The sequence below is a fragment of the Canis lupus genome, chromosome 10, assembly GCF_048164855.1.
Source record: "Canis lupus baileyi chromosome 10, mCanLup2.hap1, whole genome shotgun sequence".
Lineage (NCBI taxonomy): Eukaryota > Metazoa > Chordata > Mammalia > Carnivora > Canidae > Canis > Canis lupus.
In genome coordinates, this window is record NC_132847.1 from 38,156,862 (window position 1) to 38,174,007 (window position 17,146).

A 17,146-nucleotide genomic window follows, 5' to 3' on the forward strand; every position below is an offset into this window, starting at 1 on the left:
ATTCCAGTGCTGCCCCTTACTAGTGACACAGTTTCCTCACCTGCCAAAGGGAGAAAAAGTAGTCTCCACTTCACCAGCTTAACATGAAGACTAAACATTGATGCATGCAAAGCATCAAGCAGAATGCCTGGCACACAATAAGCAAGATCTACCACCTCTTACTATGTTAATGTGGATGGAGCTTCATTGTCACTGAAGCCTGACTGTGATCCTGAGAAATCCCTGGTGATGTGAAGTGCACACCACCCTACAGGATTTCTCCAGGCTCTAAGAAGGGCCCTAGGTAGGATAAACACCTATTCTGTTACCCTATAGGAATGCAGAGAAATGGGACCGTGGGAAGAGGAGGCTGGAAAGAGGGGCGACAGGTATTGCACACATAAAGCCCAGGATTTATTCAATGAATTACTGGCCTCAAATGTTAGACCCAACAGTCATGGCTAAAACAGAAAGCTCATTCCTTTCTGAGGCACTTCAATAACAGGGCACATGACACAGTACTGTGTGGCTCAATGCTAATCTAGAAGGTGAAGTCTAATCTCAGAATGTGAGAGACTGGTCATCTAGAGATAATGAGAGAGCTGACAGGGGATGCCCATCCATTGTCATTTAAAGATCAGAGACACCCTTCAATATCTACATAGATAGACTGATTGTGCTCTTTCATTTAAGTAAAACAGAGATGGTAGTAATAAGAAACCTCTCCCCAAAGCTCATCCACCCTTGAAAAATAGACACTTGCTTCATGATCCACAGTCAGAAAGTATTTCCAAATCGTAAATACTAAATGACATCAACATCTCTAAATTAATGGTCTATGGCTTAAGAACTCAACTGACAGGCACTTGGAGGAAAGGAACCAAAATTGAAAATGATCCACATGAACGCTAGAACAACTGCCTCCAAATGAGGAGCTTACCCACAATGACTATGATAACCAACTTCCCAAAGGCTGTTTCACTTGAAAAGCTCTGCATCCCTCGCCCAATTCATACAATATTTTTTTTCTTAGCAAGATGATCTACTCTGGAGTGGAATGTGCTGTATCTGTCCTGAGGCCAAGAGGTGGCACGGAGTCTAACAGGTGTGAAACAAGTTATCAGTCTGATGAGACTGTTAGGCTTACAACCCTCTATACTTAAAATATGGTTTTCAACACGAGCTACTTCAGAAATAATAAATCTTTCAACAGACTGTATAGGACAATGTACTCCCAGGTATCTGAGATCAAAACCGAAGTCTTAATATCTGCTATTCTGGAAGTTCATTAAATACTGTTATATGGCACCAAAGGTTTAAGTTTAAGATGTGTGTTCATTTTCGTCTAAGAGACAGCTACAAGTATAGGCAGAACATGTGTCACAGTTGGCTTGCCTGGCGTATCCTGCATGAATAGTCAGCAAAAAAGGTAAGACGTTTACAGATTTTAAAGGCCCACCAACAGCAATACATGAACTATAATGACAAGACAAAGGCTTACTCCAAAGGACATTCAACTTGATGAAGGTGTCACTATTCATAGTTACACCCCTAGCGTGTATATTTTTCTCATGGAGGAGGAATGTATTTAACACTTTATCCAATTTTCCCTAGAAATGCATCTTTTGCTAAATGACAGATAAACTCCACCAAGAATTTTAAGACTCATTTTATTACCCTCACCACCCCAATCCTCTAAAAAGATGCAATACTGCCAACATGAAAATATTTTATCCAACTCAGTTCTAAGTTAAAGTAGCATCTTTTCCATTGTTTGGGGGGAGGGAGGCCGACAAGGAGGAGGGGACTAGAAATGGAAAAAGAATTTTTAAATTCCTGTTGCATTATCTACCAGATGTAAGTGAATAATAACTAATATGTCTGCAGCCTCTGCTTAATCTTAAAACAAATGATAGTATTCAAATATAATATTTCACACATGCAGACTGATAACAGGTTTTTCCTTTCTTTATTTCTTGAAGATTCTGTGAACGACACAATACAAAGTACAATGTATTTAATGAAAGGTTTCCAGGCTGATTTCCCTACAGATTATTTTCTTTCTTTTCTCTGGAACCCACACACTGGGTATACTGCAGGGACCAGGGGGTGTATATAAAAATAAACTATGAGCCAGTATCAGAGCTGATATCCTTCTCCTACAGGGGCAAGTGAATTATTAGATCTGTGTCATGAGTGTTTTTTTTTAATATGCCATTGTTCCCACTTGAGCACATTAAATTTTCCATATCCACTTTTAAACCAATATAACCTTTTTTTCCATGTTCATAATGTTCATGCTGTACATTAACAGGCAGAAAATCCAATAGCTTAAGTCTTCATATAGTAGTTATATGTAAAGCTTGGTGGATGAAAACCTTTTGCATTTTCCCCCTCTTTGAACAGACACTATACTGGAGTTGGCTAAAACCCTAGGAAAAAAATTACACCTCATGGGAAACTGTACTAATATTTTTTTTCTTTTATGATTGATCACAAATCCATTTTGAACATTACACATTTTTTTTAAGTTTATTATAACTCTGGTTCAACATCTTCTAGCCCAACAAATTGAAGGTGCTGGAATCTTTTGGTCTGGAAGATGTGTTTGCCAATTATTTTTGCACTAGTGCACATAAACAGGGAGGACTGGATCTTAGGTATGAGTTATATATTCCTGTACAAAATAATTGTATATTCTATGAAGACTGATTCTTTTTCTGGAGAAATATACAACAACACAAGGGAAATCTTGTACTAGCAGCATAACTGAAGTGGCAAGATACAATATTAGAAAAACAGAGCTACTTTCATTACTGTGATGCTGTGTGTCAGAATGTCTCTCCTTAATGAACCTGTTTGCAATAAGACTTCGGGTGCAAAGAGGCTATTTAGAGAGACTATTGTGTCTATAGCGAGTCCTTCAAATATCTTCCCACCATTAGACATGCCGCATTGACCAATTCTGTCCTGATTGCTGTTCTTTTTACTATCAAGGGACATTCTTGCCCAGACAGACGGATGGATCAGACACTGCAGTTCATAAAATGTTTACTCTGTGTACACACACACACACACACACACATTCTCACTATGGTACAAGCTACAGAGCTCCAGATCACACAGTGAGACGAATGTGGCAGTGTCATATGAAGGCTTATGACTTTCCAATATCAATGAGAGGATTTAAGTTAAACTTTGCTCCTCCTGTCTGCCTGTCACTCTCAACAAAAAGCCTTTTTTTCCCTCTCTTTTAGTATATGCCCATGCCCATTGCTCACATGGGAACACTTCAGGCAAATGTTTTCCGGGTCATAAGGTTTCTTACTCTGCAGAAATTTTCTCCTAATTTCTAAGATAAGGAGACCATACATGTCACGTCATCAAAAGGAAAAAAGAGGGGGGAGTGGTAAGGGAAAGGATAACAACAATAATAAAAAATGACTCAAAAGGACTTTCTAAAAAGATTTAAAATTTCAACTCATACTGACAGAGACGAGAGACTTGTCTCTATAGTATAACTGAAGCATTCTGGCTAACACAGTGGCCCTCTAAGTCTTAACTGGAGAGGCTGAAGTGCTTCGTAGAAACTTCCCGTTCATCTTACTCTGCTGCATTCTCATCAGCTGCCAGGCATTACTGTAGCTTCACCTTTCACACACCTACATGCTAAGTGATCCTCTACAAAAGCCCTTTCCTCTTGTGCTTTTTCCAAGAGAGCATCCTTTCCATTGAAATACAAATAACATGCCTGCCAGCCACCTGCAAAAGGTTTTACACATCTCCCCCATGTCAGCTGTCAAGCAGAAAGAACTTCAAACCCAAAGGTCCAAATTGCCAGTATACTAATAAATATAACAACTACTAGTTATATCTGATAAGGAACCAGAGGATTGCACACTGAACTGAACCTGGATCCAATGAATCAAATGTATCCAAAGACAGCTTCAATTCCCATTATTTTAAAATTTCTCTCTCACCTCCTTTCTTCCAGGCTCACTTTGATATTCTAGCACACCTGACAAATGAACCAACCATCAGTTCTCCTGTAGCTCTGATGTCCAGAGCCATTTGAAATATCTATGATTTCAAAGTATTTCCATATCTAAATTCTAAATCCTCATAATAAAACCTTAAAATAATGCCTCTATTCAAATTACTTTGAGGGGTGCCTAGCTGGCTCATCCAGTTAAGTGTCTGCCTTCCACTCATGTCATGATCCCAGGGCCCAGGGTATTAAGCCCTGTGTTGGGCTCCTTGCTCAGTGGGGAGCCTGCTTTTCTTTCCTCCCCTCCCTCCTGCTCTGCTCTCTCTCCCTATCTCTTAAATAAATAAAACCTTAAAAAAAAAAAAAAAAAAAAAAACTACCTTGGGGTATGCCTGGGTGGCTCAGTAGTTGAGCGTCTGCCTTCAGCTCAGATCATGATCTTGGGGCCTGGGATTGATTCCACATCGGGCTTCCTGCATGGAGCCTGCTTCTCCCTCTGCCTATGTCTCTGCCTGTCTCTCTGTCTCTCTCATGAATAAATAAATAAAAGCTTTTAAAAAATAAACATTTAAAAGTAAACTTCTTTGAACATTTATTGATAACACATAGCATTTCTTAATTGAGATATTTGACATTGGGAGCCTGTGTAAACACACTGAGAATCTGCCTGCAGATTTAGGAAGTGCAGAGACGGGGAAAAAACTAGTAGCAATCATTTTTTCTCCAAGGAAACTAAGACCATAACATATTTAAGAAAACCTGTCCTGGACCAAACAACCCAAGACCCTAAACTAGGACTCCAGACACCTTGGCTACTGATCTGGCTCACATCAGGCCATATAGCTCTATATCCAATAACCTTTCTATATTTTACTAATAAGAGTTTTTGTTTTTTAAATAGCAACAGCTCTACTAAAATATGTTCAGTAGTTCAATATGCAATAGTTTAAAGAGAAATATGAATGTTACAAACAATACAAACAATCCAAAAATTATTTCTATGTTCCTTAAAAGTTATTGACCTAGAATGGCCAGAGGACCAACAGCATCAGCATCACCTGTGGACTTAATAAAAATGCAAATTCTCAGGCCCTCTCCAAAATTGGCCAAATCAAAATATTTGGGTCTAGGGCACAGCAGTTTGTGACTACACAAGACCTCCAAGTGATTCAGATACATGCTCAAGTTTAATAACCATAGCTCTGGAATATACAATAGGATTTACTTAGCTTCATACTAAAATTATTTAAAATGGCCAATATGCTCCTTAAGGACATAATCAATTGGCTAGGAGCCAAAAATATACTCAGAAAGAGGAAAAGCAATCCTGAATTAAAAACACTTTTAGGAATATCCCAATTTGGGGCAACAATTAATTGTAAAGATAATATCTTTTGACTGTGCTACACAACGCAAACCACTCCACTGATCTTTTTTTTTTTTTTTTAAGATTTTTATTTATTTATTTATTCATGAGAGACACAGAGAGGCAGAGACACAGGCAGAGGGAGAAGCAGGCTCCCTATGGGAAGCCTGATGTGGGACTCGACCCCAGGACTCCAGGATCACATCCTGGGCCGAAGGCAGACGCTCAACCGCTGAGCCACCCAGGCGTCCCTGATTCTTTTATTTGGAAGAAAGCAGGCATTCTCTTTTAGAATAATTAATACAATTAAATACTTAAACAATCCCAAATTTAGAATGAGGTGACGAAAAATGAAATGGAAAGAAATTAATGAATTTAATCATAAGGATTAATAGTGAAATGCAAAGACATGTTAACCAATATGAAGGTAACATTCATTGAAATTTTTTTAAAGATTTTATTTATTTATTTATGAGAGACTCAGAGAGAGAAAGAGGCAGAAACATAGGTAGAGGGAGAATCAGATTCCCTATAAGGACCTCAATGTGGGACTCAATCCCGGGCCCCAGGATCACGCCCTGAACCAAAGGTAGATGCTCAACTGCTGAGCCACCCTCATTAATGAGATGTCCCCTCATTAATTGAATATTAAAGATCAGACAGGACCAGTATGGGGCAAAGAGAAAATTAAAGAGTTTTGCAAAGGTAAATGGAGGTGTGGGTATAAAGGAATTATGAAACCAGCACAGGTAAAAAGCAAAATAAGTGAAAGGAGAGAAAGTATTTCATGTTAGTGGTAATATCACACAAGACCTGTGCAAAGTAGGAGGGGAAGTTTAAACCAGATCTGGCATTAAATCTCAGGGAAATTACTTCATGAGTACTGTTCACTGAGAAAGTTAAAAGCATATCAGAAACACTCATTACGGGGCAGCCTGGGTGGCTCAGCGGTTTAGCACTGCCTTCAGCCCAGGGTGTGATCCTAGAGACCCGGGATCGAGTCCCACGTCGGGCTCCCTGCATGGAGCCTGCTTCTCCCCTCTGCCTGTGTCTCTGCCTCTCTCTCTCTCTGTCTGTCATGAATAAATAAACAAAATCTTAAAAAAAAAAAAAAGAAACACTCATAACTTCAAAATCAAAGCCACCACTGTTTATAATAACTAAAAGTTAAATACAACCTAACACCCATTCAAATAGTAGTAGTGACAGTAATCATGGTACTCTTATACACTGGAATTCCAGGAGGCCATAAAAAATTATATACCTCCACGATACTAACATTGAAAAACACTTACCTGGCAAGTGAAAAAAGAATTAAAACATATAGTATCATCCAAATTCTATCTCAAAAAATATGAACACATATATGAATATACACATAGAATAGTTTGGAAAAATGATAAACCACAATGGACACCAGAGCAAGTGATCAGTTTGCAACTAAATGTTAGCTTTTCTTTATTTTGTAAATCTTGTTTATTAAATGAAAAGTAATTATTTTCATAATGTGGAAATACAAAAATACAGACAAATGTTTTAGGGGAAAAAAGGCAATAAATAATAGGCAGGGATGTGTGCAAGTACTGCTGCTAGGCAGAGGTATTGGAGCAGTTATAAAAATCCAGAGACTACACAAAAACAGAATTCTAAGACAAAGATACAAACTTTGGAAAGAAAAAAAAAACTCTCAATTATAGGCAACTATCATAATATATCAGTTTCTATATTCAGCAAAAAAAAAAAAAATGGGGGGTGTCAAAACCACTACATTCTAACAATAACCTAAATGAAAAGTAGAAAGGTTAGTTTATTAGGCACATTCTATGTGCCAGATACTTTCACATAATATCTCCCTTAATCTTCTTAACAACTTGCAAAAAGTATTACCTCTATTTTGCAGGTAAGAGGCTTAAAGGAAACAAGCATGTTTCTAGTGTTCAGTGGACCTTAGAGCTCTTGCACTCTTTCTCCTACACTAGGCTCCAAAGGGGCTTAACACATAGGTCTTGAAGTGGTACAAGCTGAAATTTAGAGTGCTCACACAACTTCGGAAAGGACTCCTTCATCCCTCTTAAGTACAAAATAAATATATAATGGAAAGAGAAGAGAGGGAAGAGCAGTAACGGCTGATGTGAGGCAGGCTTGCAGGCTCTGTTAAGGCTTTCTGACTCCTAAGGGGAAATGACTTTAGAAATACTCCTTTAAAAAAAAAAAGCTCCTTTTGTCTGCTGTAGGGCATGACAGTGGTAATGCAATGACCAAACAAAGCTGTGGTTTAAAGAAGTTACCAGAGATAAGGAGAAGAGAGCAAATTTAAGAAGTATTCAAGAGATAGAACTGACAAGATGTTCTGATTGATGCGATGATATTCTTCATTCTGACCCAACAACCATATGAACTTGATTCTAAGCACATATATAGCTTCATCACTAACAAGCTTTGAAGGCATCTCCAATTTGGGATACCACAACTTCACTTCTTTCTTTTTGCCTTTGTAGTACAAATCTACCCACATGCATTTAAATATTAAAAACTCTTTCTTCCATCAACTGTAGATGGACAAAAATGTGATTTATACACACAAGAGTATTATTTGGCAAAAAAAAAAAAAGAGAGGGATGAAGTATTAATACATGGTACAACATGGGTGAATCTTGAAAATATTACATAAGTGAAAGAACACAAGTCACAGAATACCACATATACTATGATTCCATTTGTATGAAATATACAGAATAGGCAAATCCAGAGACAAAGTTGATGAGTGGTGTCCTAGAGCTGCAGAGGGATGGCAGTGCTAGGGATGATAGCTAAAGGGCATAAATTTCTTTTTGAGATGATAAAAAACTGATTGTGGTAATGGTTACATAATTCTGAATACACTAAAAACCACCGAAACCAATAAACAGTCCATAAATAGGTAAATTGATAGTATGTGACTTATAGCTAAATAAACCTGTTATTTTTTAAGTGTTTTGGGGGCATTATTTATTGAGTATGAAGTGCTTAGAGCTAAGGTGGACATAGGATTTCAGCCATGAAACAGCACAAAATTAAAAAAAAAATAAAACCCATGTAAGCCAAGTCATTCTTGTTGTTAGGATCTTCCATAGGGTTATATGAAAACAATCATCTTACATCTTTAAGAAAAAGGGCTTACCCAAGAAATACATTCATTTTTCTTTTATTTTTCACTTCACAGAGGTATTTACGGACTAAGATAATATTCCAAGTCACTGACAGAAAAGTTATTTAATCATACAGTTAATGAACATTCCCTATAAAAGATTTAATTCCGCTATTTAAAAAAAATTCCCTGAATAGGTCATTTCTCAAGACATGTGGGTACTCTAAAAAAAAATGGATGTAACAATACTAGCTTTACATTTCATGTCCAGCCATATAATATCTAGTTCAACTTATACTTTTATTTATATAGATGTAATGGGATTCATTTCCAAATTTATTCCTCAGGCAGGTATCTTGGAAATAGTACTGGTCTAAAATGCCAAATTCAAGACCTCATGTCATCAGGGCTAGACTGATTTTCAGGGGTGGTGGTGCTAAACAAGCAGTTTATAACTATAAAAAAAATCAGGGGCACAGTAGAAAGGACATACCTTTTTTTATTACCCCAAAGAAATAGAGAAGGGTTTAGAAATTTAAATACAAATACATTAATTGCAGCAATATTTAAAATAGCAAAAAGTTGGCAACAACCTATCTTTCCAATAATGAAGGCTCTGTAAATAAATAATGGCTCATGACACAATACTCCATAGCCATTAAAATTCATATTTAGAGGATCCCTGGGTGGCTCTGCGGTTTGGCGCCTGCCTTCGGCCCGAGTCGTGCCTCCAGAGTCCGGGAATTGAGTCCTGCGTCGGGCTCTCAGCATGGAGCCCACTTCTCCCTCTGCCTGTGTCTCTGCCTCCCTTTCTTTCTCTCTCTCTCTCTCTCTCTCTCTCCCCCCCTCTCTCTATCATGAATAAATAAAAATCTTTAAAAAAATAAAATTCATAAATAACAAGTACCCTCAAGGTTCTGAAAACAATTATAACTTTATGTTAAGTTCAAAATGCCAATTACAAAATAGCATATTTAGTATCATCTCAATTTTAGAGAACTACAGACACACTGGAAAAACTCAGGAAGGTTAGTTATAAAAATCATAAGTAAGGTTATCTCTAGGTGTTAAAATTATGAGTGATTTTCAATTTTTGTTAGGTACATACAATTCAAATATTCTAAGATAACATGAGTATTTCTGTTATGGAGGGCCAGAAATCAAACAAATCTGTAGTTATTTCTCATCTTCTCATCAAAGTAAATAGAGGAAGAAAAATGTTCTGATCCAAAATGAGAGTTCTGATTGTCTGAATTTTACCTGCCTCAAGTTTTAATATACTAGTCTTCCAACATGCCCGGTTTTCTCTTCACTCTAGGCTTTTACCAGTGTTGTTCCATATGCCGGGAACAAGTTTTAGCCACACTTCCTAGAAGCCTTCACTTCCTGGGGCTAACTCTAAAAAATAAAGACGCAGAGGTGTCACTTACACTAGGAAGTCACTGGCACTCACTGCATGTGCTGATGGAATCCTGGACTTAGCATTCCATAGCATTTATCACAAGGTACTATGGTTGCCTGGTTTCACATTTTTCTCCCCTATCAGACTCTAAGATACTTTGAGGGCAAGAAAGAGATGTTTCTGTTTTTTTCTGCCACTACAACAACTATACCTTGTAGCACATAGTATGAATTTGATAAATAATTTTGAAAAAAAATAAAACAATGTATGTATTAATGGATGAATTAAGAAGTAAACATTCTGTCACAGAAGCTAAGCATATGAATTGTTACAAGTATTTAAGTAAACTAGGGGTGTGTGTTTCATGTAATGAAAACATCAGAGTATAGCTGTTCAGTAATATAAGCAAAAGACAGGTCCTGTGTGCTCGTTAGCAGAGTCTGAAAGTATAAGACTGAGTCTACTACTAGAAAGTTAAATATATCCAATCAGAGGTATTAAATATGTTAATGTCTTAAATACACCATTTGCAAGTAAACAGAAATACGGTTCAATTAAGGGAAACAATTAAAATAGAATTATACCATATTTCCTCAACTTGCTTCCCAAAGATCAGATTCAGATGTTACTTTTATTCATAAGCTCTGAAAAAGTAAATAAAACATTCTGTACACTGCTCACCATAAATCTTACCATTCAACTTAAATCTAAACATAAACATAACCCTAAAACCTCTTCTCCTACAAATAGACAATCAAAATCTGACTTCTAGGACAGCAATTTTACTATATGAGTACAATACTTATGTTGAAGAGACAAATTATGCAAATCATGACTTATGCTTATATAATATTTAAGCTTACTCTTCTGCATATTACAGGATTCAAGAGTCTACAAACTTATCAAAGTTCAGGTTGCCTATGAAACAATTATACCACTTAGGACACTTTTTTTTTTCTTTTTTTACTTTTAAGTAAGCCCCAACATAGGGCTTGAACTCAATCTTGAGATAAAAAGCAGCATGTTCTACTGACTGAGCCAGCCAGGCACCCCAAGACATGTTTAATACTGATTTAGATTTAAGACCTATTTGAGAAGAGCTGATTAAAAGCTTCAAAAAATGTGCACTACTTTGTATTATCTACTTAGCATTTAATCATAATAGTTATATAACAAACTTGAATTAAAAATTCACAAATTAAACCTCCATTTTATTTATACCACTGCTATATTCAATGGTCCTTCGATGTCATCTAGAAATGTTAAAGAAAGTAGTTTAAATAAAAAAAAATCAAGGCCATGTTAAAACTAGATCATTACTAACAGTGGTTATACAACAACTCAATTAGCTAAAGGTACAGTGGTAATTTTCCAAATATAAATTTTAATATTCATTTAAATTTTTTAGTTTTTTGGGGGGATCCCTGGGTGGCTTAGCGGTTTAGCGCCTGCCTTTGGGCCCAGGGCATGATCCTGAAGTCCTGGGATCTAGTTCCGTGTCAGGCTCCCTGCACGGAGCCCGCTTCTCCCCCTCTGCCTGTGTCTCTGCCCTTCTCTCTCTCTCTGTCTCTCATGAATAAATACATAAAATCTTTTAAAAAAATAAAAGTTTTTTTTGATACATAAAAAAATTGTTAAGATTTTTTTCTAAACTTAAAATTTCAAACACAAAGTGATTGTGTTTGTGACACTAGTGACACCTTACCTAGTAGAACAGAATCTGATTTTCTTTTTCCAGTAAGTCTGACACAAATTCAAAATTCAAAAATTCAAAATTTTTGGTTAAAACAAGAAAAAAAGTTGTATTTAGAGAATGGAGGAGGGATGCCTGAGTGGCTCAGTGGTTGAGCGTCTGCCTTTGGCTCAGAGCGTGATCCCTGAGTCCCGGGATGGAGTCCTGCTTCGGGCTCCCTGCATGGGGCCTGCTTCTCCCTCTGTCTGTGCCTGTGTCTCTGTCTCTCTCTCTGTCTCTCATGAATAGATAAATAAAATCTTTTTTTTAAAAATGGAGGAAAGCACCACAGGAAGAAGAAACAAAGATGACTGTCCTTTTTTGATCCAAGAGACTTTGCTGCTGCACTGTTCCAGCACTGGAAATTCAAAGAGCATAGCCTTGGTTCTAGAGTTACTCACAGTGTGGTAGTGGACGCAGGTAATCAGGGTTCAGTGTGCTAAGTGGATTATTCTTAAAGGTGTTTGTAGTAATCTGGTGCTACTTTTTCACTGAGTACTTGGGACACCTACTACCACTGAAAATAAATAAGACAAAGCACTTTCAACAGTTTTTTTAAAAATCTAGTGTGGAGCATTACACAGATATTAAGTAATTGTCCCACAAGGTATAAAGCAGTAGGTGCCTTAAGGAAAACACTGCAAAAGAGGAGGTATATCTTGGAAACAATATGACTAGGACACAGTATAGTGAGAGTCGGAGATGAAAAGATAAGCTTGCCTATGCTTACGGAGAACTTGAATACAGAAGGAAGGACTTATTCTGACAAGAGAGAGTGTGTAATGGATGAAGTTTGAGAGCTGAACAGTGATAAACCCAAATATTTTTAAAAGCCTCCAGTGCCAATGAGTCAATGCCTGGAGGGAGTCTGAGGGTGAATTGGCCAAATTACCGCAGCCAGCTTGTAGCAGGACAGTAAGATTAAAATAGAGTAAAGGAGTGGTATGAATTCACTTTATAAACCACCACCTCCATGACTTCCCAGTAATCATAAGACTTTTTTTTTAAGGAAAGGACAGTTCTAGGAGACAATGCAAACTAAAACAAATGCCTTCAGGATATGGCAGCAAATGGGGTGGGAGAAGAAAAAGGAAGAAAATGATCACTCAGTTATTTGAGCCTGTGAGATCTGAAGAATGATGGGCACTTCTAGAAATTGGTTAAGGTTCCTGTGTACATGCTGACATTACAATGCACTTCACAGAGACACCTTCCAGTATATTTTCCTGAGAAGGACATGTGCTTGTGGTATTAGAGAAAGAACTAGAACCTTAAACTCATCTTTGCCCAACACAACTCTCTACCAAGTAAATCCATGCCCACTGCAATGTAAGACTAGACTGTCTAAGCCTTAAAGTATCTCCCTGGCAAAGTTTTTCTTGGGGCTTTTACTTCCTGATAGACACTGGATGAATAGCTGTTCCCCATTTTCAGAGACCAGAATTAGAATTAAAAAGAAGAACTGGAAGGCCACAGAGATCAGGTGACTAACGTGGTAGAAGCTTTTGCTCTGTATTTCTTCAAGAGAACTACTCAAAAGCAGATGCAGGTTAGGTAAGGTCTAAAGCTTATATACTTTGGAAGACCCTCTTAAAGAAAGCACACAAAAATATACGCAAACTTCACAAAAAGAAATAATCATGTAAACACATTTGCTGGTACCCCTCCCAGGGGCTTAAAGGGAAACTCTGTGCACATGCCTCTGTTCAGAAGAACAGCCCTAGGGCTCAATGGCCATTTGAGGAAACTAAAGGGAAGGTGGCAATCTCAGGAATCTGGCATTTCTGTGTAATAGATAGAAGCAAACTTTCCTGGACAGCACCAAAAGAGTTAAAATTGCCCAAGAAAATGCAGGCAAAAAGAGATGAGTGGCTTAGACTGGCTGATTACTCTTACAAGGATCTCATTGGACGGGTAAAATACAAAGAAAGTGTGTGCCAGTTTTTACAGAAAACATATGAGAACTTACCTGGGGAAATTTACCTTCTCTTAAGTAAACAAGGAATCTTTTCAGGTATTTTGAGTTGAAATTGAGAAGGACATTTTTTTTTAAGATTTTATTTATTTATCCATGAGAGATACAGAGACAGAGGCAGAGGGAGAAGCAGGCTCCATGCAGGGAGCCTGATGTGGGACTCAATCCTGGGACCCCAGGATCATGCCCTGGGCCAAAGGCGGCGCTAAACCGCTGAGCCACTGGGGCTGCCCGAGAAGGATTTTTAATTATAGAGAATGTACAGAAAGAGTAAGCCACTGGAGAATGGTGACCATAATGCATTAACATTCAACTTCATTCCAAGTGGAACAGACGAGATCAGGAGTTAAATTTTTACATACAAAGACCCACCATACAAGGGAGGAATGAAGGAAGGGAGGGAAAAAGAAGGAAACAGAAGAAAAACATCAGCCTCTATTTGAATAAGCTTACATGAGGGGCTTTTTGTAAAAAAAAAAAAAAAAAGAGAGAGAGAGATTAACAAATGTTAAAATTAATTTATTCCCCCAAACGTGGCTCCTCAAAATAAAATTAAAACAAATATGAAATGTAAACTGTTAAGGCAATGGCTCCTTTTTCTGTTCTGGATGCCCTGTTCCATGTGAATAAGTGCTTGGGGCAAGCAAATTCATTGGCACTGTCTTTACAGCTCTAAATTTCAACTGCAGATGGGTGATGCCCTGCACCAAACATGGAGGGGTAAGCTCTGGTAGGTGCTGGTGAAGAAGGAAGAGCAAAATCACAAAGGACAGCACCCCTAAAGGAAAGTCTTTGATCTACCATGCAATAATCTCAATCCCTTAAAAGTCCCTACCCCTAACCCCACACTCCACTCTCACCCAGCTGGTTAGACAGCTTCTCCCCTTCCCAACTGCCACTGGAAAGAGACTGGAAAGAGCAAAGATCGCACAATGATCAAACAGGACAGGCTGGAGAACAGTAATGGTGATTCCAGGTTCCCTTGAGAATAATAAAGTAACAGAGGGGAAGGGAAGAGAGCCAATTAGTACATTCCCAGGCAAGAGAGAGCGGAGGCCAAAGAAAAGGATAGAATTAAAGACCAATTGTGCCAGTCTGCCTACTTCAATGTTATTCTTCACAGATACAAAACTGACAAGCAACCAAGACAAAGGTATAAAATTTCCAAGAGTGGCAAGGCCCTGTAACTAGCCCTGCCTCTACATTTCTCTGTGATCCTGAGTGAGTCATCAGAGCCTCTCTAGACTTCATTGCTCTTAGCTATAAAATGAAGACTGAGGGGAAAAAAAATTCCTGTGAATCCTTCCCATGGTAGCATTCTAGAACTCTAAGGACAGCATGAGGTACATAGAAGAGTACGGAGTCTGGAACCACATGGCTTGGGTTTGCATTCCAGCTCTAACAGAACTAGCTGTCTGACTCTGGGAAGGTTACTTGACCTCTCTAGACTTCGGTTTCCCCACCTGTAAGAGATGAAAAAAAAAAATATTCTCTATCTTATGGAGCTGTCCTGACTATGAAATGCTGTGTTAGCTGTAATTACGGCCATGAGCCAATTTTGTACCCAATACCTTTCAGGTACATGCCTGCCTTTGTGTGGTAAATCACCTTTCTGGAAAGTTCTTCATCAATGGGGCAAATACCTGCCCAGCACTTTCCAAGGTGCTTCCCTTCCTAGGCCAGAGGTAGACATTAATGAAGCATAGAATTCTACCATTAGCTTGGAGGCAGCGTGAGGATCTTCACTGAATCAGAGCTTGCACAGAAAATGAGGCAGCCACACCTTAAATATAGATAATACTGTTCTTTCATTACTATTTCCATTTCATATGGTTCAAATTGGTTCAAATGTAGGACCCTATAAAAACATAGTTCAAGAGAACTCTTTTTGGTAGAAAAAAGAAAAGAGAATCCCCAACCCATGGCTGGCTCATGACCACTGAACTCTTGATTTCTAGCTCCAAGGACCACAGATTCTCCAGAAACATTTATACTGTCATCTATGGAAAACAATGGGTAAATGCAGATGAATGGACTTATTTGATACTATAAGTATCAAGAGATCAGGTGACTAACCCCACCTTTGCAACTCTCCTTCATTTGCACCTGGCTAACTTGGAGTAACTTCCTCTCTTCTTGGTCCTCTCAAATCTATCCTTCAATCAAATCTCAGAAAAATTTCTTACAACCCAAAGGCTTTTATATGCAACAGCATGGATGAATCTCTATTACACTAAGAGAAAAATCAGACTTAAAAGTTTATGTACCATATAATTCCATTGATATGACATTCTACAAAAAGCATAAGCCTATAGGTGCAGAAAACAGATCAGTGGTTCCAGGGCTGGAGGTGAGAGAAAGGGTTAGTCACTCAGGAGCACTGAGAATTTTAAGGGGTGATATAATGTTCTTCATCTTGACTCTGCTGGTGGTTACAGGCCTTGTATCAAACATACCAAACTATACACTAAAATAGGTCCATTTTCTTCTATATAAATTCTACCTTAACATAAAAAAAATTGGGAAACTCCATGGACCACCCCCCACCCCCGCCTACAGGTTCCATGGCACTGTTGTTCTGTCCCATCTTGCCCTCCACATTCCAGCAATAATCAACTTTTTAAAATGTCCTGCACTCTCCATGCATAAGCTTCTCACCACGGGCTCATTCTTCAACACAGCTTTTCCCAACTAACTCCTAAGTCCTCCACACTGTCTCCCTCAAATACCACACTACCCCTCAAATTCCCAAGCTAATAAGTTGGATGCCCTTTCTCTAGGCTCTCATAATGCCTAATACTGCCCTATCCCTGCATTCAAAGTAATGTATTATATATTTTATAGCATATGTTGTGACACAATTGTCTTGTCTTTCAGCAATCAACTATCAACTGATAAAAAGAACTACTTTTTATTCACCTGTGTTTATGCAGCCTGGCACATGGCAGACCCTCCAAAATCTGTATTGTAATAAATGTGTCATAAGGCATCACTGTATCCCCACCACTTATAAAAGTGCACCCTTGGCTCAATACAGTCAGCTCTTGCTGCACAGCCATAGAAATGACCATGCAACCTGAAACCAAGCAAAGCAATCTTAATAATCAATAGGAAAATTATGATTTTTCTATGTCTTCTAACATTGTCAAGGCATTAAAAACTATCAGTTACATATGTACAAGAAAATGGGAAAAATTATTTATTATACTGTAATTTTAAATATTTGAAATTTTGAGACTTAAAGTATTTTCTCTTATTAAAAAAATTGAGTTGTGCACACTGCCATCTTCTCACAGTAAATTTAAAATACCAAATGAGTTTTTTTGTTATGCCTTGGTGAACTGCTCTATTCCTATGTTTGGATGAGCTTCCAACATTTTATCCTTTGTGTTTTACTGTCTTGCAGTATCCCTCTAAGGAGTTCCTTTAACATAAAGTTTTTTGCCAGCATCCTTTCCTCTGTTAGGTCTTCATCCTTTTAGTCACAACCACCTTCCTTTTTTTTTTTTTTTTTTTTTTTTTTTTAGATTTATTTATTTATGAGAGAGAGAGAAGCAGAGACACAGGCAGAGGGAGA

At 37.9% G+C, this 17,146-nt stretch overlaps 1 protein-coding gene and 1 long non-coding RNA gene across 20 annotated transcripts in view; one reads left to right on the forward strand and one right to left on the reverse strand.

The window, feature by feature from the left end:
• BNC2 (basonuclin zinc finger protein 2) overlaps positions 1-17,146 on the reverse strand; it is a 438,453-nt gene that overhangs the window by 333,744 nt on the left and 87,563 nt on the right. Inside the window, exon 1 of one of the 19 annotated variants that reach the window (XM_072841446.1) lies at positions 9,891-9,936. The exons of 17 other annotated variants lie outside the window; for them this stretch is intronic. The gene's annotated coding sequence lies outside the window, so the exon portion shown is untranslated. Of the gene's footprint in view, positions 1-9,720; positions 9,868-9,890; positions 9,937-17,146 lie in introns of those variants that run through there. One more of the 19 variants, XM_072841447.1, reaches the window with a different exon arrangement.
• LOC140640924 (uncharacterized) lies at positions 14,939-16,796 on the forward strand. The gene is made up of 3 exons (XR_012037524.1): positions 14,939-15,034; positions 15,528-15,636; positions 16,447-16,796. It is a non-coding gene; the product is annotated as an uncharacterized lncRNA (long non-coding RNA).